The sequence below is a fragment of the Pinus tabuliformis genome, chromosome 1_1 (assembly GCF_031772625.1).
Source record: "Pinus tabuliformis cultivar Carrire ecotype Pingquan chromosome 1_1, CPIR1, whole genome shotgun sequence".
Taxonomy (NCBI): domain Eukaryota; kingdom Viridiplantae; phylum Streptophyta; class Pinopsida; order Pinales; family Pinaceae; genus Pinus; species Pinus tabuliformis.
Window position 1 is genome coordinate 819,681,259 of NC_142297.1, and position 19,294 is coordinate 819,700,552.

Sequence of the window (19,294 nt, forward strand, 5' to 3'; positions counted from 1 at the left end):
GACATTGTGAAGTTTTGTGACCATTACAGTTCATAGTTCTTATGGTTTCAATGTTAGCGCACACTTTAAGTATCACATATAAGAACCTTTACATGGTGTATCAACACCACTATTGTTATTAAGTACTCAACACAACTGTCTCCACACAAACTGAATAGGAACATCATGAGTATCTACGTTCTTCCTTTCTTGGTATTTTCATGTTGCATGTACATTCATCATTTGGAAGTATTCCCCAAAAACAAATTTGTTCTCGAAGTTTTTTTCATTTCACAATTGCACTATTAATTAAAGCTTATAGGTCATGTTCTTGCAACTTTATCCCCCATAACGATTCTATAAAGGCCCTTATTGCAAAATAAAAATAGAATCTTTATTCCACCCAAAGTAGTTGGATGAAGTAGGAATCACATTAATTGTGAACTAATCAATCCTCTTATGTTGTTCAATTCTCACCGATCTACAATAATATGAGTATTTTTCTCACAAACTTCTTGAATTGCGACAAAATATCTACACTAGAAATTACAAGACCAAGAAGAGGGGAGAATAAAATAAATAGACTAAGTAGTAGAAAGATCATTTTGAATTCATCTATATTACTTTACTTGACTTCAATACAATCAAATAACACTCATAGAGGCGATCAATGTGCATCGAATGTGGTTCCTTGTGCATATACAACTAATAGAAAACAACTCTCTCTTAGTTCCAGTTAATTGAGTCAAAATTGGATTTGTAGGCTATAAGATACAGTTAAGTCAACATAGAGTTAACTAAAGAAAGGATGAGGCATAAATAAGTGAGAATTGATAAAGAAATCCATACAACTTTTGACTCAAGATATAAGAAAAAAACTTTAAGGTTTCCTAGGATAAATAGATAAGTGGATGGGGTTTTGGATAATGTTTATGCCTAGAAATAGGAAGTGTGAACTTGTGGATAATGTGGCTAAGCACAAGGAGCTATGCATTAATGGATAAACAATATCCATGCCATTGGCACATGTCATTGTACATTTTAAACCCTAGTAAAAATAGGCATACTATAGATAGTAATTGTTAATAATAGTAGGCCCACTCAGAGAGTAGGAAATGTAGATTGCGTAATGTGCATATACTGAAATAGCTAGTCCTTGAGGTTCCAAGTCGTGGTAGAGATTGAAAAACACATTGGTTTAAAGTGAGCTCTAAAGGCCTCCACTCTTTCCATATCGTCCATATCAGAAAACTTGGGAGTAAGTTCCATGCTTTGTTAAGGAATATGATTGTAGAATGGTGTTTGTTCTCAATTTTTTTATAGTTTGATTGATATTCTCCTAAATTCTATTCGTTTGTCGAAAAAAATGATGCACCTTTGTCCCATAACCTTGCCACTATTATCCATTTGTTGAAAAAATGGTTGGATGTTTCTACATTTTCCATTCACATTAGACAAACTGAGGGGCATTCATATTCTTTTCATATAAGATGAACCAAGGGAGAGCTTAGTTAAACTAACCCAACCACTCCCATAAACTATTTGGGAAGTGGGGTTGTACTTTAAAACTTATCTCATCTATATTAAAATTTCATACAATAATATTATATTGTAAATGTACCCAATTATCTTCATCACTCTTGAGAATGTGAGGTACTTTTGTATCATAATCATATTTAGGGCAACAATTCTCATTTTTTATCATAATTATATTATCCATAATTATATGATGTTTATTTTCCACGCCTTTTCCATTGCATTCATAAGATCATAAGTTTAGCTCTTAGAGACAACTTTCTTCTTCTCAAGGAAGAATGGAAATACTCCCTTTGAAAAACCAAAATAAATGTATTATACCTACATGCATGTATTTCATTTTCCTATTAACTCTCAAGGTCTAAATATTAATTTGAAATTTAGGGTTAGGATTAGAATAACATTATTTCGCTCTAGCCCTCTAATTCTTTCTAGGATTGTTTTACATTTTACATATCACATTGTTGTTTTGATTTTAGCAAATTATCATGTAGACATTATATAAAGGGTTAATTCATGGATAAAAAATATGGGGTGTTACATTCCCCTCTCTAAATTTTGCAGCTTCCTTGCGCACCCATAAAAATTACATATATAATTTTTTTATGTCAAAATGTCAAAACTAATGTGGATATTCCATCGATATTTTAAACTCCTTTGATGTTGCTTCTTTTGTTACTTTTGCATGTTATAGTGCATCCTTTATACATATTGGTGTATGATAATTTTGTTTGTTTCCACACAATACCCTCATGCTTGAGGGGTAGTATGTTTTTTGACCCCTTAATTAACATCATTCTTGGGAGTTTTTTCCAAATATTCAATTTGCGTCTTCATTTTCCAATTGTCATACAAGAAACAAGAAAATATATGCTTTATAGCATTTTCATACAACAATTATCTTATCTTCCATTCTCAATGCTATGTGTAATATGCAACAATAATTCATTGCTTCATAATGTTGCTAGAGACAAGAATTCAATTCATCTTTTTTTCTTGCATGCTCTCTTGGTTTTTCAGTGATCATGCCATAGTGTGGTAGTGTCATCATAGTGACTTTCTACAATTTTGTTCTCCTAGTAAAGCTTTCATGTAATTCATCCAAATCTGATTACTTTGGTGTACAATTCTTTTTTTTACATCCACAACAACTCTTGAAATTATTTAAAATTTTGTGTTGGTAACAACTTCATCTTAGTTTATATATAATTGCAATAGGACATAACACAAAAATGCATTCAAATAATGACATTCCATAACTAAAACATGGCTTGCCATTTATTTTAATTCAAAGGCTTTCACCTTTTTACACCAAGTGGATATAATTCTGATATATTTCTTTTAATCAAATAAAGGTATCATTTTAGAATCAAATTATCACTTAAGAATCTATGCAACAAAATAATAACAAATTCCCTTTTGTGTTTGTGCAACATAAGTGTACCAAATTTCATATCCATATGGCTATCATCAATTTTATTTGATGTTACCTAATCAGTTGGTGTTTGTTAGAGGCTCATAAGTTGTATTCATCAACCTATTTTTTATAACATTGACTATCATCTGCAATTCCATCATTAGAATATTTTTCCATGATGTCAAATTCCATTGATTTTTTCAAACATCGTGTATTTGACTCTAATTATTTGTACATTGTTTCTATCTTTTCTAACTTATTTTCAAGGAAACCAATCCCATTATCTTTTGTAACCAATGTCAATTATAAATACATGTTCTCTTATGTGTCTTAATATTTTCAAACTTGAAATCATTTTTTATGCTCTTCCTTGATTTTGCCATATGTTTATACATTTAGAGTGCATTTAACACACTAGGAAATGGTCAAAGATGGAATTCTTTTTTATGTCAGCCCCCACATTGGTTGTTCTAAGTATATTGACCATTACATGTTGGAATATTGATGAGATTTATCCACTCAATGTTACCCTAGAAAACTAAGTTATCCAACTCTAATATTCTTCCTCTCCCTTTCTTCTCATCTAGAGAAGTGATCATGTTGAAATCTCTTCATATGATCCATGATTGATATTATAGTGAGGTACCAATCAAGTGAAACATGTAGAGAAAGGCCTCCTTTAAAAATGAGATTGGAGGGCCATATGAATTGATGGGATATGCTTATTTTGATGTTCCTTGTACCTGATATTCATATATAATCAATCTTGAATTGATCATTTTGATTTCTTGTTGTAACTTCTCTAGATTCTAGAGGATTCTTAGAATACTAGAAGCTCTCATATACTAATATGACTTCACTATTTTTCTATATTTTTGGGTTATCCTAAACACAACTTCAATGTTGTATTTTATTTCTTACAACATTAGAATGTTGGGTTTCTCCTAGTGGATTCTTCATCTTAATAACAATTATGTAGAGGTGGCATTCATGCCCCATTTATTCTAGGATATGAATTCAAAATTTAAATCTTAGGTTGAAATGAGATGTACCTTTCTAGGAGACTAATGGTTTATCAAGACTATACCAAAAAGGTGCCCATTTCTTTTTCTTCTTTGTTGATTTTATTTCCCTTAGTTTTTTTACTTAAAGATAAATTTATTCTGTGACTTTAGGGGGTTGGTCTTCACCTATATCCCTCCCACTTCCTTCCATGACTTGGTTGATGCACTACCTTTGCCTTTGCTTTTGAGAATGTTTTAATAATAAAAAAATAGTTGTTATTCTAATCAGTCCCTCCACCCATTCTCTCCATTGAGGTCAACCAAATCCTAATTGTCATAGTCAAAAGTGCTCAATAATTTCCTATATTACATATTTTTCCTCTAGTGGTTGTGGCATCTCTGACATTTGTGATATATTGGCTTGTCTCATTTCGTTCTTTGTGGATAAAGGTTTTCTTGCTCTATGACTATTTTGGATTTCTTCTTGTTGTTTGGGTTCATCCCATTTACTGGGTTTCTAGTATATGTCCCATTTATCGAATTTGAACCAATAGGTCCACCTCCCTTTTTCTTTGCTGGGATTTAAAAAATATTATTGTTTTCCTCCATATGAAATTTACCCATCTTGATGGGTTTTAACTGTCCTTTCTTTTTTTTCCAATACTTTTACTAAACCCTCTTTATTTGTCATCACTTTTTCCTTTCCTAGTGCATTATTTACATTTAGTGTTTAATATCAAAATAATTTTACATGCGTGTGGAATTCCCAACAACAATGGTATATTTTTTTTGACGGAGATGGAAATCCTTCAATCCAAGGGGATCTCCCAAATACGAAGTCCCAATCATACTTCACACCATTTGGTGTGGGAGTCCCATCCGATATAAAGGCTCGGTTGCCAAATCCTCAAAGATTTTCCTTGGCTCTAGCTATTAGCACATAAGAGTGATGCAATGGTGTCTTCGAACAACAAGGTGAGTGTGCCTCATGAGTGCGCATCACAATTGTGTTTAGGTTCTCTTACTGCAAACAGGGGGAGAGAAGGGAGCCTCTAAGTGAGAGGTAATAGTACGACCCAGGAAGAGACACACATGAACCAAAAGGACATGTCTATCATCCAATGGATAGTGCACAACGAATGTGATAGTTGTTATGACCGATAAGCAAAGAAAGGTTTGTATAGTATCCCGCGGAATAGTCCACAAGGATGAGACAACAATAACAACCATTACATCGCATTCCCAACAAGATAAGTACTAAAATAAATGAAATAGTTCAACGAAATTAGTATATGTGAAAGAAAACATGAAATAAAGACATTCACAAAATAGTCTTATAAACATTCATAAGTCATGCATGAAGAACGTGTTGGCCTTAAAATGCTTATCTAATTAAGAAAAAAGTTCCAAGACACATATTTACATTGTACATCACTCGCCCCATTAGTGGGACATTGGAGCCACTCCCTGCTCCTCAAAGAAATCGTTGATCTCTCTAATGCCTTGTGGGAGGAGCCAATGTGAAAATTCCTTTGCTCATACAATGAGGGGGTATATATAACCAAGGGTGGTTACTCCCCCATATGACTCTTTGACTACCCTCATGACTGTTCAACTTCCTACGACTTTTCAACTTACATGACCCTTCATATTCTTGTGTGTCCATTGGACTTTCACTTTACGATACATTTGATTTACAATATACATGGCCCATAATAGCGATGTGGCATATGACAACTCATGACATGACTTGACACGACACTGATGACATGGACTGACTTGATAGTGTGGCAATGCCAATTCACTATTGTTGTTAAGTAATAGAGGTGCTCTTGGATATGCTTACTCTTCTCCTCTGCATAGCTTGATGATGTAGGGCCTTCAATGATTTTTCAGTCTTGGGAGGTGGTTGAAAACTTGTTTCCCCTTGCTTTCTCTTAATAAGTTCACTCATCCATTCATCTACAAGTGAGTCTCTTAGCACGCTTCCCTCCTCTTTATTCATTATCTCTCCATTGCTTGATAGTGTATTTGTTCTTGCAATTCACTCATGACAGGATGACATCAATCCGAAAACTCCCTATTCTAAGATGAAGCATTACTATCCATGAACTGAGCCCAAGACAAGTGACAGGTTGTGACATAGGGCCCAGTAAATTTGCATTGTGTAGTTCCAAGGGAGAGGGCTTGATCATTGACTAAGGAACTTTTTAGAATAGTCCCCAATGGGGAGAAAAATTACACAGTGGCCACTAGGATTTAGGATTTTGTAGTTCTGGCACATAGTGGTTGATGCAGGATGAGACCCTAGCAGACAAATTTGCATTTCTTCCAGAGGCAAGGAGGATTGCTCGGTAGAGAGGCTTGGAGGACCAATCTGATGAGCACCAGTATTGCAGCAAGAATGTTGCAACTCCTGGGGCTACCAACTTTACTTTATCAACCCAGGGTTCTTACAAACTTGGAGGTGACGGTGTTGTATACACAAGCAAATGCGATGGGTCCACTCTTTGTCATTGTTGAGTTGGCGATATACCACTATGGTTTCTCAAACCAACCTTTATTGATTAAGAATAAGTTTTCTTACCAATGAAGGAAGGGGAATTTTGCACTAATTAGGAGAATTGAAATATTGTCTACTGCAGTAAGAAAAGACTAAAATCAATGCTTTAAACACATCACTTATCTAACTAATTGCTAAGATATCTTGCTTTATAAGAATTCTAAGCTAACATGTGTGTAACTAAACATCCTACAACTGTGCACATGAATGAGCATAATAACTCCTTTTTCCCTTTTTGTCCTTTTTGTGAAAATGTGAATGATAAATCTTCTTGGTGGTGTGGCGGGTGGGTTAGAGATGGTGGCTAAAGGTCAGATGGCTTGGGAGGTAAGTAGGGGTCTTCTCCTATCTTCCTGGATGATTTTTTCCACAAATTAGCCTCAAAACAGGCCGCTACAAGTCATCCTATAAGATGTCCTAATGGTTCCTACAAGATGTCCTAATGCTCCTACACGATCCCTGTATTCCTATAGCATCCACCTGAGAGAAATAGGGGTGATTTGGAAGGTGGTATGGGGCTTAGGGAAGGTGAATTATGGAAGAAACAAGGTAAGGGGGTGGTTATGACTTCCGCGTATCTCAAACCAAAGTTGTAAATTGCTGGATTTGTTCAACAAACTTGGAAAGTTATCCTTATGGGATGATGCGTTGGTTGGTGGACTTAATGGATTTTGGTGATCATGGATGGATGAGGTTAGGCTAGGGTTTTTGGCATGAGATATTTCTGCACTATTGAAACTCTTGCAATACATACATCATTGGCATTTATCCCTAAATCATGTCAAACAAGAAATATTTCCAATCAACTTAAGAAAACAAAATTTCATTCTTTAGTTGCCTAGTTCATGCATGGAAATACTTGCAAAATATAATAAAACACAAAGCTGAAGACATCATAAATGAAAATTGAAACCTATCCTTGAAACTGAAAATATGTTGGCCTAAGTAGTAGAAAACCCTAAGTTCCATAAGAAATCAGAATTTTTCCTTTTTGGGGCTGAATATGAGTTTTTTCCTCAAACCATGGTCTCTGAAGGGAGGACTGGGGTCAAATCCACTTGCTATCAACCTTTTTGGTATTACTTTACCTCTCTAAACTACTACTAAAGCTATGCACAAATGGAAGCAAACTAATCAAATTTATCACTACTTGCAATTAAATAATGCTAAAACCAATTCAACAATTAATACATGAAATAACCTAACATACAAGTACAAGAAGAGGAGCCTTTGCTACTAGGGTTGGTCCCTAACCCAAGAGCTTCAGCCCTCTGAGTCTTCTCAGTTCTGGATCAAGGAAATGCTCATTCTCATTATCATATCAGAAAAATTACATAATAATGTTTTGCCACAAACTTGTACTCGAAAATGCTTAGTGATCTTACATAAAAAATTTGAATCCTAATGAGGATCTAGGCCTCCTTATTTATACAATTGAAGTCTCCAAAAACTTCCTTAAATCTTGGGAGGCTTGCCTCCCAAACTCAAGATGAACTGGCTCTTAACTAAATTGGCTTGGTTGCCCATGATCTCCATGACTCGGCTGCTTGCAACTCCAAGCTAGTGTGATTTGATTGAGGAATATTCCAATGAGTGAGGGTTTAATGAGGAGGATCTATCTCCTATAGTCTCTCCCCCTTGTCTCATTTGAGTTTCTGCCCTTAATTAGACAAAATTGACATGTTTTTCTCTCAAAAACCTGCAATCAATGCACATTAAACCACTAGACATACATCTTACTTTCACTCATCTCATTAAGCAAAATATAATTAAACATGTAAGGAATTATGATAAGAGTTGATTTTAATAAGCTTGGAGGTGTATTAAGGTCCATATATGTACCCAATGATGAGGCTCATCATCAACCCCCTACTAAAATTGTTTCTCATCCTCTGAGCATCTTAATCTATATCCATGTCCTTCATTGCTCTAGTGGCCTCCCTGACATCCCATGCTTCTGCTGTAGTTTCTTCTTGTGAACAAAATCCTACCTTCCTCTCTATCTCTTCCCATTAATTTCTTTCTTCTTCTTCTTTCCTTCCTTCCAACATTCCTTAAAGCAGTGGTGGATTGAGTCTCAAGCCAATCTAATTGACTTTGAGTCTTTGTAGAGATTGTTTGTACATGGGTGTTTTGTTTAATGCCTCTCTCATTCTCTGAGCAGAATTGTATTCTCTAATTTTTAGGACGTAAGGCAAGGTGTTCCATCTCCTTTGGCAAGCTTGCATGTTGTCATCCCCTAGAAATTTGAAGTGTTGATGACAACCATTGGATTGGATTGTTAAGATCTAATCATAAGTGGTTCTGGATTTTCTCTTTCCATTACCTTTTTCATCTTTGTAGCCCTTGCCTCCTCATGATTCATCCTTGATGCTAAGGCCATCAATTGCAAGTCTCCTAGCTTTGAATTTGGGTCCCATACATTCAAATCTTCAAGGCCAAGTTGTGTAGATAAAACTCAAACATCTTTTCTCTCTCTTCCAAGGTGATTTGATCACAGAGATCAATGAATTGTCTATAGTCTTGTAAGGGCATGGTGCCTCTCTGTGTTAAAGCCATAATTTGGAGTTGTAGCCATTGTTCCTTGAGGTACAAGGTATAAGACTTGGTTGGCATCTTGCATTGGATTTCCTCTAAGGATAAACTGGCCATAGCTACCAATTGGCTTTCCATTTCTTGTAATTGTCCCCTTAGCCATGCATTCTCTACTTCTCACTGAGCTTTCATGATTGTGTCTCTATCCCTTATGCTGCTCAGTTCTCTGCCCACCTCTTTTAATTTCTCCTCCATGTGGCCTACATCCTCCACTCCTTTTGATTTGGTAATTTGCATCCACTTGTGTCATTGCCCTTTCTTTCTCAAGTTCAAATAATAAGGGGATGGAAAAATTATATGGGATAACCCTACCCATTTAATGAACCTATAGTAAGAGTTGAGGTTGGGTTGTGGACTCGGTTCTCTAAGTTCTGTGTCTTCCTTCTTTGTTTCTTGCTGAGTGATACCTTCTTGGTCCATTTTCTGAGCTTCTTGTAGGTTTAACAGAGTTTCTCGAAGGATGGCCTTTGCTTCCTGTAGATCTTTCTGTGTCTCCTATAGGAGACATATTCCCTTTCAAGAGGAAGACCTTGTGACAAGCCTCCTAACATATGTGATGGGAGATTTGGGAGAGGCTTGTCCTGATGATCCTTCTCCTTGATTTTTCTCGAGAGGAGTTATCTTTTCTTGCCTCTTTGGTGAGACTTCAATGAAAATAGGAGTTTTGGTGGGTGTTTGCGGTCTTCCTTGCCCAATTCTTGTGCTCTTTCTTGTCCTAAAGTACAGTGGGGTTTGTCTTTGTATTTTTCTTTTTGGCTTAATAGATGTACTTGGGGAAGTAAGAGAAGATGTTGCCTCTTTCTATGTGGGTTTTGGAGATATCCTTGGTGATTCTTCTCCTTCTTTGCCTTGAATTGTAGACCTCTGTTCTTCCTTTTGTTCGGTCTCCTCTTTTCCATTCTCCTCCTCATCCTTATCTCTCTCTTTCTCTTCTTCCTCTAGTTCCTCACTCTGCTCATCTGTCTCTTCTTTTGTTTCTTCTTCTATCTCTTCTTCATTTTCCTCTTCCTTTCCTTCATATTTTTCCTCTTCTATTTCCTCTTCATTTTCTCCTTTTGTTTCTTCATCCCTCTCACTAGCATGGGGATTTTTTCATATTCAAGAGTTTGAATTTCTCCTTTTGCCTGCATGTCTCTGAAAGTGGTCCATGTAATAGGGAATCTTAGGTTTTGTATAGCATCTTCTAGGATAAGTTTGATCAACCCATGATAGGTTAGTTGTTGATGTTTTCCCTCCTGCACTTTGATGCTCATATCTATCATTGAAGAAGAAGAAAGTAGGGTATAATTAATCTATTTTGAGGAGGTGTGCCTACTCCAAATCTCAGTTCTTTGAGGAGTCTGAAATGGTATCCATACACCACACTGTATCTCCCTTCACATGATATATATTTAATGAGGTGGTAACTAACTTCATTCCAAAGGTATGGAAGGATTTTTCTTCTAACCCCCTTCCAAAAATAATTTCTTCTTTGCAAGGGTGTTGTTACCCTTATCTTCTTTTCTCCAAGGTAACCTTCAAGGGAGTGTGGTGATTCTTCTTATAACTTTAGGGGTGATTTCTGCTAATAGGCCTTTCACCACAACAATGGCATGGGTCCTAGTGAGGGGTATGAGTGAGAGAGAAAAGTCTTTCACCCCCTCATCATCATATCCTCTCATTCTTTCAAAGAACCCCATCCAATTGTGCCTTTTGAAAATTTCTAATACAAGAGAGTGTTGATGAATTCTTACTGTGTTTGTGGGTTCCCTCTTATTAAAAACCCTTGTCATCTTTCCCTGGTAATTGCGGAGGCTTGTATGGATATAATTCAATAATTCTGGTAGGTGGGAGAGATTTAAATGTCAACTCTGCAATATAATTATCCTAGACTGCAACTCTCTTAACCAAATGGGGATTTTCTTCTTCTTTTTAACTGGAAAACATGGGAAGGTATATCTCCTACCTCACTTGTTACATTCTGATGAGGACAACATTCGATCTCTCTTCCCTTAGTGCCCCTTGATAATCCTATAGACGACGGCTTTGTATCCTGTAGGTCTTCCTGTAGGATCCTATAGGTTTTCCTGTAGGATCCTGTAGGTGCTTCTACGCTGCAAAAATCACTGTCTTTTGTAGGTGCTACTTCAAGAAGGCCGAGGCAACCTCTTTTCGATGAATTCTCGAGATTGAAAATTATCTTTTAGTGTGGGAATCAATGTTTTATTTCCTTATATGGATGATAGTGTGGGATGGTGTGCTAGTTGTCTAAGAACGAGGACCTCCTTTTGGACCGTTGGTCCCACTATCAGTCCATCATTCCACTTACCTCATAATCATCTCCCACTTCATTCCTTCGTAAATTAACCATTTTTTGCATTATCTCCTTTTTCTTCTAATTTGAATGTTGTCATGTATGGAGTGGTCTGACTATTTTCTCCTCGTCGACTGGCCAAAGGTGGCCAAATTAACTGGCCACCTTTGCTTATAAAACCAACTCTTACATAATCCTACATTTTGTATCATATCGTACTATTGAGAGAGAATGAGTAAGATGACATACCTATGGGTAAGATGCTCTGATGATGTTGCTTGTTGGAGAATGATGTCCCTATCCTGTGTAATTGATGCATATTTTTTATTGGCCTCTTTTGATGCTTCTTTCCTTGGATGTGCAAGTACTAGAGAGTGATGCTGATGATCTTGTTGCTATTGCTGAGCTTTGGAGGAGCTTACTTATCCTTGGAATATTTATGCTGAAGATGGCTGCAACCCTGTGAAATTTCCTTTGTGGGATAGGCTGCTACAGGATTTCCTACAGGAAACCTACAGGATGTCCTGTAACTGCCTCTCCCCTAAACTTTCATACTTTTTTTTCACTTCTAGAGCATGAGGATTGTTGACATGAGTAAAGAATGGTTCTATTGAATAGTAGGTGAGAGGTATAGCCTTCAAGTATTGTCCATTTGTCCTCTATTCTCACCCTCTTCTATTCATTTTTTTTCTTTGAAAACTATATATTTTTTTAATTGACTTATTGGATGGATGCAGGGGTAACAAGGTGATGAAAGGCATGGTGATGATGAAGTCGACTGATTATTTTATTTTTTTAACACAGAATGGTCATCCCCTTGTTCTAGTGTCACTTTTCTTGGGATTCCAAATCCACTATAATTCCTACAGGAAACTCTTGTAGGTTTACAGGGAATCTTGTAAGATTACAGGGAATCCTATAGAAAACACAGAGCCTGTGTAAACTGAGCTGGAGGAGTTCATAAATGGAGGTATTGATGGAATAATGAAGAATATGAGATGGAGGAATTAAAATAAGGATTGTGTAGGTCCTTATGTTCCTCTCAAGTTGCGCTGACCCTCCTCTTGCTGACCTATAAACAAAATTTTCAAAAAAAAATATATTTTCTCTCTTTTTTTTTCTTCTTTTTTCTTGTTTTTTGAAAACAACTAATCTGCCTCCAAGGAGGTTTTCATCCTAGTTGCTTGCCCTGGGTGCCTCAAAATAGGTTTTCACCCAGAGATATGTTTATTTTATTTTCTCTTTTCAACACCATTGGGCCGCCTCAAGAGGTTTTCAACCCAACAATGGGACTCAGATGCCTCATGGAGGTTTTCACCTGTGTCTGTTTATTTATTTTTTATTTATTTTATTTTTATTTTTTTCCAAGAACTTGATGGGGCAGAAGCTGAGACTTGCTCCACCACCATCATTGTCTTGATGATGCCATTGATGAATTCTTGCTTTGATAAGGGCTTCTTGTAGACCTTCAATCTGTACCCATTGACATGTAAATGGATAACCTCTGCAACAATGGTTCTTATTTGTACTGAACCATTATCATGACATTTTTTTATGACATAAGGCCCTAACCATCTAGTCCTTAGTTTTCCTTTAAAATCTTTGTATCTGGAATCATACAACAAATCCAAATCACCTTCTTGAAACTATTTGTCCTTTATGTTCTTATCATGCCAAATCTTCCTTTGAACTTGAGTCACCTCTGTGTGCAGGAGGGCCTGCATCCTAAATTTATCTAACCCATTCAGCTGAAGAAATTTTTCTTGTTGTGCCCTGGTGAGATCTATATCCAGTTGTGCCACCATTCTTAAGGTGTTGTATTCAAATTCAATGGACAGTAAGGCCTTCTTCCCATAGACCAGCTCATAAGGAGTGAATCCAGTGGTGGTCTTCCAGGTGGTATTATAGGCTCAAGTGGCATCAACTAATCTATCTGCCAAATCCTTTCCACTACTGCTAATCACTTTGGTCATAATGGATTCCAGCGCTCTGTTGGTTACCTCCACCTACCCATTAGCTTGTGGGTGGTAAGGAGTGGATGTTCTATGCTTGATCTTGTGCTAGCTCAACAAATTTTCGATCATGTGAGATGAAAATTGACTACCTTGATCAATGACCAGTTCTCTAGGGTATCCAAACTTATAAAATACATTTTCCCTTAAGAACTCAACCACTTTCTCTTCTGTTGCTACTTTGATGGCCTTGGCTTCAGCCCACTTGGTTAAATAGTCAGTGCACACAATGATGTACTACTTTTGACTAAATGGAGGGTCAATGGGTCCAATGAAATCCATGCCCCACTTGTCAAATGGCTCAAAAGTCACTTGAGGTTGTAGAGGCATTTCATCCCTCGGGGTAGGTTTTCCCATCCTTTGGCACCGATCACATTGACTAGTATACCACCTCACATCCTAGTGAAAAGTGGGCCAATAATAACGAGCTCGTAGCACCTTGAATGTTGTCCTTTTGGATACAAAGTGACCTCCACAAGGCCCATCATGATAGGTCAGAAGGATGTCAAAGACTTCCTCTTCCCTGACACATCTTCTCAGAATTTTATATGGGCCTAGTTTGAAGAGGTTGCCCCCAATCCAAGTGAATGGGGCGCTCTTCCTCACAATCTTGCTCTTTTCCTTGGAGGACAAATTTAGTGGAAACTGTGCAGAAACCAAGTAATTTTCTATGTTAGCAAACCATGGGGAGAGAACTAAAATGGCAAATAAGTGTTCGTCTGGTAGCTGAAACCATTCCTTCCTCCCCTGTAGGCAATGTCAATCTAGATAAAAATATACAACAACATTCTCCTTTCTAAGCTTATTAATAATAGTTAAATCAAACTGTTGCAATAAAAGTAACCATCTAATAAGTTGGGCATTTACATCAAGTTTATTCATCAAGTATTTAATTGCAACATGGTTAGTATGCACAAATATTTGGTAACCTGAAATGTAATGCCTAAATTTGTTCAATGAATGCACAACGTCTAAGATCTCCTTTTTAGTCACTGTGTAGTTCAGTTCGACTTTTGACAGATTCTTATTGATGAAGTAAATGGCATAAGGTATCTTGTCATCTATTTGGCCTAGAGCTGCTCCTATGGCTTTGTGAGAGGCATCAACATGTATATGGAAAGTAAGATCCCAAGTTGGGCCTCGAAGAATAGGTGCAATAGTCAACTTGTCCTTTAGGGTGTCGAAGGCCTCTTAACAACATTCTGACCATAAAAATTCAGAGTCTTTGACTAATAACCCAAATAAAGGAGAAGCTAACTTGTTGAAGTCTTTTGTAAATCTCCTATAATATCCAGCTAAGCATAGAAAACTTCTAACATCCCTCTATTTTTTCAGAGGTGGGACCCTTTGGATGATGGCTATCTTATTCGGGTCCACCTGCAGTCCTTTCTAGGATATTGAATGACCTAGAATAGTCCCTGCAGTCATCAAGAACTCACATTTTTCAGGGCTAAGAGACATGTTCATTTGAATGCATTTGTTCAACACCTTACCCAAGTTGGATAGAGCCTCTTGGAATCACACCCATAGGGTGTAAAATCATCCATATAAATTTCCATTACATCATGGACTAGCTCGACAAAGATACTCAAGACTACCCTTTGGAAAGTGGCAGGGGCATTGTGTAGGCCAAAAGGAAGGACCCTATAAGTGAAAGTACCCCAAGGATAGATGAAGGTCATTTTATCCTGGTCCTCTAAGCTAATATGGATTTGATTGTACCCATTTAACCCATCTAAGAAAGAGAAAAACTTTTTCCCTACTAGGTCATCTAACAGTTGGTCAATGAAGGGAAGAGGAAAATGGTCCTTCTTTGTTGCTTTGTTTAACTCTCTATAATCAACACAAATCCTCCACTTCCCATTTTTCTTTGGAACCAGCAACAAAGGAACCCACTCACTATTCGAGATAGGGTAAATGAATCCTGCATCCAACAAATTTTGCAGTTCTTCTTTGACTATATCCTTGAGAGCTGGATTCATTCTCCTTTGGGGTTGTTGGTCTAGTTTTCAACCTTCTTTGATATAAATGTGGTGGGTACACACCGAGGGGTGCACTCCCTTTATTTCTTTCTAACTCCAAGGAAAGGCATCTAGATGTTCCCTTAGCATGTTGCACAACTCTTCTTCTTGGTGTACAGAAAGAGAGGGGTTGATTTTCAAAGTTCTTTCAGGGCCGAATTCTATTATCTTGACACAAGTAAGGTTTGAATCAGCTAAGCATAGATCCATCTAATGGTTTCTCTTGGTTCCTTTACTACTTCCTCTAAGGACAAAGTACTGGGAGTTGGATTTTGGAGTATGTGTTGAATCAAATCATCTTCATCTTCATCTGGCTGTCCTCCTCCCATGGCAACTTCTAGGGTATAGAGTTGGGCTTAGTAGACTTCATCTTCTTCCTCCTATTCTAGCCATAAAGGTAAATCATGTTCTAAATATGGTTGAGTAGGAGGGTACAAGACCAATTTCTTTCACACATGCCCATTTTTTATAGTCATATTTCTAGCCCTGCAGCTGATGTAGGCATCAGCATTGGCTAACCAAGGCCTCCCAAGTATGAAAGAATAAACATTAAGCTTGGCCTTAGGCTGGACAACTAGGAAGTCTTCTAGGTACTCCCAGGAGTCAATGGAGACCATCACATCCTCAAAAATCCCCTCAGGGACTACTGTGGAATGATCTGCAAGCTGCAACACTATTGTGGTCATTATTAACACACCTTGGAGATTTAGCTTCAACATGGTGCCCTTAGTCATCACATTAATGGCAACCCCAAGATCAATCAAGGTGTGTGGGACAATGGTGCCATTGATGTGCACATATACTACAGGGCTTCCAAGGTCTAAATACTTTGGGAAAATTACCTACCCCAACATTAAGTAGGACATCTGTTTAATGAAATTAATGGTAGGGGTGTTATTTTTTGGCTCCCTAGATGCTTGAAACACTTCTCTTTAATCAATTTGTTGTAAATAGGTACATCCTTAATGGCTTGGAGAAGTGGAATTTTGACACATAGATTTTTAAATTCACCTAGAAGTTCATTCTCTTCTGGGGTAGGTTGGACTGGATGATTTAATCTTTCAGGAAAGGGTGGTGAATTCACACTAGGCATACTTCCCTCTCTTTCCTCCTCACTCTCCCTAAGTGGATATGGAGGTTGGTTGTTCGAGAGTACTCTCCCAGACCTTAGGTTGATCTCCTAAATTTCCATAACATAAGCAGGGTAGGATGTCTCTCCACTATAAAATTGTTGTGCTTGTCAATTGTTCGGGTTTGGATTTGGCTAGGTAGGCATATGAGTTTGTTTAGGTCGAGCAAGGTGTGAAATCTGTGGTTGAGTAGGAGGTGAAGGCAACAAAGCTGGAGCATTGTTGTATGGGGGCATCCACCCCTGGGGTGGTGCATTCGACTAAGGCTGTGGAGGAGTATATGGCTGAAATGATTGGTTGGTCGGCTAGGAATGGTACTGAGGTGCAAAAGACAAAGGAGAAGGTGTAGACCAGGAGGGATGAGTAGGGCCCCCCAAGAGGGAACAAATGTGTTTTGGTTAGGGTTGTAATATGCATAGGATGACCCTTGCATGCCTTGTTGGTATGGTTGAGGCCCATGAGATCTCCTTTGATTTATAAGTAGTAGAGTTGTTCAGTCACCCCTTCAGTTCCCTGATACACAACTTTTAGTCTAGGTAGAGAAAGGCACTTGTTTGTGGAGTGTTTTTCTTCATAGACCGAGAAAATTTCTATAAGGTTTAATGGACATTCATTCCTAGGGTACCTCCTTGTACATCTAGGGTAGAAGATGGCTAATTCTCTCTCTACTTATTCTTGATTTCTCTTGATGTGAATAGTGTCCATCTGTAGGGAAAGGGTTTGCAACATTTCACACTTGAAATCTTCCAGCATATTTCCAATTTCACCTTTTATGAATGTGTTGGAAGAGGATGAGTTGGCCATTGGCTCACTACCCCTACCCTTTTTCCTAGCTACCATAGAATGGTTCTTAAAGACAGTCTTGATATCATCATAGGGTAGCTGGTAGATGTCCCCTCCTGCTAGCAGGTTTAAGGTATCCAAAAATTCTTCCCTGACCCCCTTGAGTAGTACTAGCTTCAGTGACTCAGGATCAAGTGTGCACCTAGCCCTTTTGTAGCTAAGCTGGAATCTTTCCTCATAATCCTCTAAGGATTCATCATGTCCCAAGGTCATTCTAAAAATTTCCTCTTTAGTGTCTTTGGACCTGCAGTAGTTCCGATATTTATTTTTGAAGGCTTGTTGCATCTAAGCCCAGGTGGTGATGTTATCCCTAGGTAAACCCATGAACCAGCAAAAAGTTGCATCGGTGAGAGTGGATGGGAGTAATTTCAACTTCTGATTATTAGTGGTGTAATCATAAGTTTTTCATATGATAACAAACTCAAACAAGAAAGTATCTAGATCTTCTGAGGTTAGGCCATGGAAATGAGGAAGAGTAGAGGGGTTTATGTTTTTCATCTTGGCATCCCCATTGGTCTCTCTAATGGAAAAAGAACCCTCAATTATTTCTCTATCTCCTCTGTCATATCTATTTTTAGCCATTACGTCAGTTGGAATGGGTTCTCCTTCTTCTTCTCCCCCTATGGGCTCTTCAAAAATCTCTGGTTGTTTGCCTAAGGGATCCTCCAATTCACACCCACTGATGAAGAAGGAAGGTTGGTTGTTTGAAGTGGTGGGGGTATTTGGAAGAAATTTTCCCAAGTTATCCCTATTCCTATGAGGCATGAAAGAAGTGTTTTTGTTTTGTTTTGTGTTTTTCCAAGCTTTGAGACTAATTGTAGAATTGAAATAGCAAACTAAATGGATACTAATTGTTGAATGAAATCTCACTTTCAGAATGGAAATGAAAGCAAACCAACTTACGATTACTCTTGCAGAAATGAAGCTAATAGTAGAATGAAAGAGATAAGAAATGGAAGAAAGAAAGAAAAAATCACATCTTACTCAGACACCTCCCTGATAACGATGCCAAAAAGTGATGAGCACTAGTATTGCAGAAAGAATGTTGCAACTCCTGGGACTACCAAATTTACTTTATCAACCCGGGGTTCGTATAAACTTGGATGTGACAGTGTTGTATACACAAGAAAAAGCGATGGGTCCACTCTTTTGAAATATTGTCTAATGCAGTAAGGAAAGGCTGAAATCAATGCTTTAAACACACGACTCATCTAACTAATTGCTAAGAGATCTTGCTTTAGAATAATTCTAAGCTAACATTTGTGTAATCCTAACTATCATAGGCATGCAATCTGAAGTAAATAAACATTCTACAGTTGTGCACATGAATGAACATAATAACTCTTTTTTCCCTTTTTGTCCTTTTTGTGAAAATGTGAATGCTAAATCTTCTTGGTGGTGTGGCAAGTGGGTTAGAGAAGGTGGTGAAAGGTCATATGGTTTAGGATGTCCTAATGGTTCCTACAAGATGTCCTAATGCTCCTATAGGATCCCCTATATTCCTACAGGATCCACCCGAGAGAAATACGGGTGATTTGGAAGGTGGTATAGGGCTTAGGGAAGGTGAATGATGGAAGAAACAAGGCAAGGGGGTGGCTACAACTTCCTCATATCTCAAACCAAAGTTTGTAAATGGCTGGATTTGCTCAACAAACTTGGAAAGTTATCCTTATGGGATGATGAATTGGTTGGTGGACTTAGTGGCTTTTGGTGATCATGGATGGATGAGGTTAGGCTAGGGTTTTTGGCATGAGATCTTTCTGCACTATTAAAACTCTTGCAATACATACATCATTGGCATTTATCCCTAAATCATGTCAAATAAGAAAGATTTCCAATCAACTTAAGAAAACAAAATTTGATTATTTAGTTTCCTAGTTCATGCATGGAAATACTTGCAG